The following is a 5389-nucleotide window of genomic DNA, read 5'->3' on the forward strand; positions in this document are numbered from 1 at the left end:
TGTATATTTGCATTTTACTCTTATTTTACTATAAGTTTGTGGTTAAATAAGCACCCACATCTTTTTCATTTAAACGGCTGTATTTTCATCATGCTGCCTATGAAAGGGTTTGAAGCTTCTCAATCTAATGCTTCATGGTTGTGCTAAACCTTTTATTGTTGACTTCAACCAGGGATCCAGAGTAATTCTGAACCCATTTTCTGTGCTGTATCCTCTTCATCCTGGATATTTCTGAAAATGTAATACTATGTTTTTTTCTCGTTACTAAAATTAGGAGTCTGGCTTGTGGAAAGGACCCTTCTTGATTAGTCTGAATAGTGGTTTAAATGCATCATAGTAGTTTTATTTTAAATGTCTTATGGTGCTCAAAAGATAAAGGTGGTACCTTTATCTACTTGTTTTTCACAGGATGAGACTCCAAAATTGCTAAAAGCTAACAGCTCTTGGAAGGGTAAGTTCTAATATCAAGGATAACAGACATTAGCCAGAGAGCTCTTTTCTTCTCTATTGCGTGGGAACAGACTGTAGAAATGATGAACCTCAAAGACAAGTTGAGCTTAGATGGACTTGATAATCCCATCCAAAATGACAGCCCACCATGGTGAGGTACCTCTCTGACAATTCAGAGGGAAATAATGGGAGGAGGCCAATGAGTTCTGTTCCCACTCTGCCCGGAAAGCTGTTCTGCAGATTTAAAAGAGATGCTTTAGTTCTGATGAAGTGACAAGCTTGGACAGAGAACAACAGACGCCAAAGCTGTAAATGGCTGGCTTGGGTCCCTGTATGGCAAGGGTTCGGCTCTTTGAAAGTTAAAGAGTTTCTACGGAAGCATGAGGAAAGCCAAGTTTTAGTCAAACTGTTATTAAAATTAGGAGTGGCGTAAGTTGAGATCAGTTCTTTTAGATCTTGTTTCAAACTATGTTCTTGAAGTATATGCTGGTAAGTAGTGTTTAATTTACGCTGTGCAAATTAATGATAGCATTCTAGAAATCCATACTAGGAACTCAGAAAGCTAGAACTATTAATGAAATCTGGAGTTTGATAATGTTTTAAACGTATCGAGTAGCACCACTGTCTGGTGGCAATTAAATTGCAGTAAGTAGTGGTGTAATTTCACCAAGGGTGTAAGTAATTAAGCAATACAGTTTTATAGAGAACCTAAACATTACATCTGGGATTAGAAAACTGGCCTGAGAAGTAGTTAAATCCTATAAATAATTTTAATATAATTTTCTCCATGAAAATATGTAAAAATCTAATTCTATCTTTTATCTTTCTTTTTTCTCAGGGATAAAGAGTATGTATATTCACCACCTCCAAAAAATTGCATAAGAAATATGGCATGAAAAACTATGTTTTTGGAATAGTTAAACTTTTGAGCTGAAAGAGAAATGTTATATGAATCATCTGGTCCATTTTGTATTTCAGATGAGTGAAAGTGAATCTGAGAGAAGTAAAGTGCCTTGTCCAAGATCCCATAAAATAGATAATTATGGAGGGAGTGTCTGCGATTTCAGTCCAGTAATAGATCCAATGAAGAATATGGAAATTTATCCAAAATGTTTAGCAACCACAACAAACAGTTCACTAAATTTTCCAAAATGCTTGTAATAAAATATTGAAATTTGAGACACTTAACTGTTTGATAATCTCATTAGAAGGGTTCTCTGAGATTCAGAGGTTGTTACAGATCTAAATTGCCTGGAGGTTGAAGACACTGTGTGACCAAATCCAAGAACAGCACCAGAATTCAATCTCAAATGTAGTTCATTCCAAGCCACATGGAGTAAGCTGTCTCTCAAGGATGGGACCAGTGTGGTTCTTCTCACTTTTTACTTCCTTCTCAATGTGGTATAAAATTTAGGGAGTGAAATTAAGCAATAAGACTGAGCCAAACATCCATTAAAAGGCAGGTGTGGGGGACCAGCAGTTGACCTAATGGCTATGTCGCTGGACTTCCATGTAGTAAACCATGGATCAAGTCCTGGACCCGGTGGCTTAAACTTATGCCAGGCATGTGTGCGTGCGTGCCCAAGATCCCAAGAAAAAATGGAGGAGAAGGGATTGCGGTATGGCCACCTCCCCGGGGTTGAGGTGATTTCTCACTTTCTCTCTCTCTGTCTCTCTCTTTCTGGTGAATGCATGTACCCTATAGCAAAAACCTCTCCAAAAAAAAAAAAAAAAAAAAAAAAAAAGCAGGTGTGGGAGAGTAGAGTAGTGGCTTCAGTAGTAGGAGTTGGGGTGAGTGGAGCTCACACTCCTCCAACACTCATCAAAAGTTGATTGGGGAGCTCTATCTAATTTCCAGATGTCCTGCTTGGATAAGGATCTCAATGGCTGGACATTTTCTCCAAGACGTGTGTTTTGATGAATCACATCCGAACTTTGGACTATTCCTAAAATTAATATTTTTAAATAATTTAAGAATGCGATTTCAAAATTCAAGGCAAATAAAAAGCAAAACAAAAGCCTTGCATTCTGTGTTAGATTTATACAAAGGCAAAAGAGGGTATGTGACCAGATGCCCACTATCAAGTTCTTTTGTTGGACAATGGAAGAATAACTTCACCTAGAGAGTGCTACTGAAAATGTGGTCCCTGGAAGCCTTATACTGTTACATTGTTAAAAAAGCAAATTCTCTGGCCCTACCCCAGACCTATTAAATCAGAATCTCAGAAGGTGGTAACAGGGAACTGATGTTTTAACAAGCTCTCCACATGGTGCTTACCTTTGCTCAAGGATGAGAAGCACTGATGTAGTGTATCTGACACTTCTTGTCCTCTGTAGGACCATCATTAAGAGGGCCAAGGGACAAAAACCAGGAGTAAAATCAAGATTAAAAATGATAATTTTACGAAATGATTAAGCACATCTTAGCACTATTTTTAATGCCAACACATATGGAAATACAACCTAATATAATTCGAGCAATATTTTTTTAAAAGAAGAGCAGATAAATTGTAGTATTAATTCATCTGGGAGGAAATTAAAAAAAAAATACTAGTATATATTTTGTTTAAAAAACGTTGTGTTTAGATATTTTAATAAAAGGATTTTCCTAATTTAGGAACATTTACAGATAAGGTCAACATTCCATTATTTTTAATTATATTTTTTTTACTTCTCAAAGGCAGAAAACCTTCACATTAGAATAATAACTTATTTTGATTACAAAGTATGAAATCACCTCTGCCATCTGCTCTAGTTGTGTTGTTAAATCTGACAATTCAGTTTGAATGTGATTCTTCAATTTAAACATGGCCCTCATGTCCCCCTCTTTTTCGGTGTAATAGGATTATAGTGTAATTACATTTAGGTGAAATAATTTGGAATTGCTTTAGATATACTACCATCTGCTGTAGTATTTAAATTCTGGAAAAAAAAAAGCTTGCATCAACATAAGAATATTTTGCTTTTGGGGTTTCAACAGTGACTACACCGTATCTTTTAAAATGCTCAATTAGAATAAACGTTAATATGTACATGAGGCTATTATCTGCTTTGTAAAGAGTGAGAGTAAAGTGCTGTTTTTATTTATTGGAAACATTCCAATGCTATCCAGTAGTTATTGGAATGTCCTGTGTTAAGGGTGAGGAAAGTGGAATGCTGGGTGGGCAAAATTGCTGTTCTGCATAAGGAAGGTCGTTTACCTATCCTGCTGTTCAGCAGCATAAGCTACGGGATAAGAGAATTGCCCCATTGACACTACTCTTGTAAAGCAATGATTTCTTTTGGAAGACAGGTTAGGATCAAGATGAGACCATCCTTGTCTTCTCTCATTATCACTGTGTTGAGTTGTTGCCCAGTTACATATTGCCTTTTTATTTTTTATTTTTTTTTTTTAGTTTGCTATAGGACATGTGTGCTCACCAGAAAGAGTCAGAGAGGAGAGGAAAGTAAGAAATCACTTTCAAAGGGGGATGGCCATGGCCATGCTGCAAACGCTTCTCCTCTAGAGATTTTGGGCATGTACACACATGTACTCGGCCTAGTTTTCCAGCTGCTGGTTCCAGGACTTGAGCTGTGCAGTCGACCAGGCAGGATCCTGCTGTCTTAACCTCCATGCCAGCTGCAGGCCCTGTTTTGCCTATCTTAAGTTAATTTCTCAGAGCAGAATGTGAGACAAGATTTTATGTATAAATTGCTTTTCTAAAAGAAGGCTTACAGTATAACCCAACAAAAGAGTGGTAGTGGTGGGGGGGAAAGCAGGACAAGAAAGAGAAAGAAGTCAAGGAATAGTGCAATTTCAGGGAAAGGCTTCAGCCTGAGCCCAAGCTTGCAGGACAATGCAGAAGTCACATAAACGAAGCGTCAGTGTCATGTCTTAAAGCACAGGATTTGGACTTACATACCTCCCCAATATTGGCTGAGGGTGTCACAACGGACCAGCAGAAGTGCTGGCTTAATGAAACTGAGGAACACTTCCAATTGTTTCTTGTGTGGCAGGCAAAGCTGCCCCAGCAGGCTCACTAAGGGAAACCCTCCAGAGAAGGCTGCAGGTGCAAGCTCTTAAAGGCAAATCACAGAAGCTAGGCACCAGTCCCACAGAAACAGTTAAAGGGATTCAAAGAACCCGGGTAGGACGCCCACAGTCTGCTACAGTGGCTTCATACCAGAATTCCAAAATTCTGTGGATGTGACTTAAATTAGTGTAATGTTAAATATGATAGAGCATGCACATCAAAATATATACATACTGAATCCAATCTATTAAGTAAGACTACTAGTTTTCCCACAGAAATTATAAAACATGTAAGTATTATGATGAAAATGATCTTCATAAAGAGTTACAAGATTTTGGCATTGCCAACTTCTTAGCTTTTATTGATTTATTCTTGTAAATAAGTGCTCCCATATATTATAGACAGTGCTCAATGAACTCCCTATTGCATGACTGTTCAGAATTACCACGAATTCTGCACAGGGAACCCCCTCTCTCTGTGTCAGTCTCAGGAACCCTGTTTCTTGGACTTCGTCTTATTTCTGTGGTCAGTTGGTATTTACTACATGAAGTGTTCACAATCACAGAATACCACATATTTTGTTGATTAATTTGTACTTTATTGTGTCCCATAGCAATCCTCAGAATAAATAAAAATGATCACACCAAATTTATATGATTGTATTGTATATCTTCCCACTTTCTGGCATTTATCTCATTATGTTTTTTGTATGCATAGAATTACATTATTCCAGTGTGGCATTGCATGCTATCTATTGAAAAAATGCATACCCTATGGGACCACAACACACCACAAGACATTGGCCTTTAATCTCCTTGCTGATCAACCAATTTGCTAATGACCTAGTTGTAAGAACAGAACTAGTGAGGAAGACCTGTCATTTAAATTTGACATGTTAAGAAAGAATAATATTTGTATCTATTTGG

The 5389-nt window shown here is 37.5% G+C and overlaps 1 long non-coding RNA gene across 1 annotated transcript; it reads left to right on the plus strand.

Annotated features, from left to right (window-relative positions):
• The first annotated feature begins 406 nt into the window (after nt 1-406).
• Nucleotides 407-1568, plus strand: LOC102473836 (uncharacterized). Its single transcript, XR_337560.1, has 3 exons — nt 407-451; nt 1289-1297; nt 1429-1568. It is a non-coding gene; the product is annotated as an uncharacterized LOC102473836 (long non-coding RNA).
• The last annotated feature ends 3821 nt before the right edge of the window (nt 1569-5389 follow it).

This window comes from Tupaia chinensis, unplaced genomic scaffold, assembly GCF_000334495.1.
Source record: "Tupaia chinensis unplaced genomic scaffold, TupChi_1.0 Scaffold147312_1, whole genome shotgun sequence".
Lineage (NCBI taxonomy): Eukaryota > Metazoa > Chordata > Mammalia > Scandentia > Tupaiidae > Tupaia > Tupaia belangeri.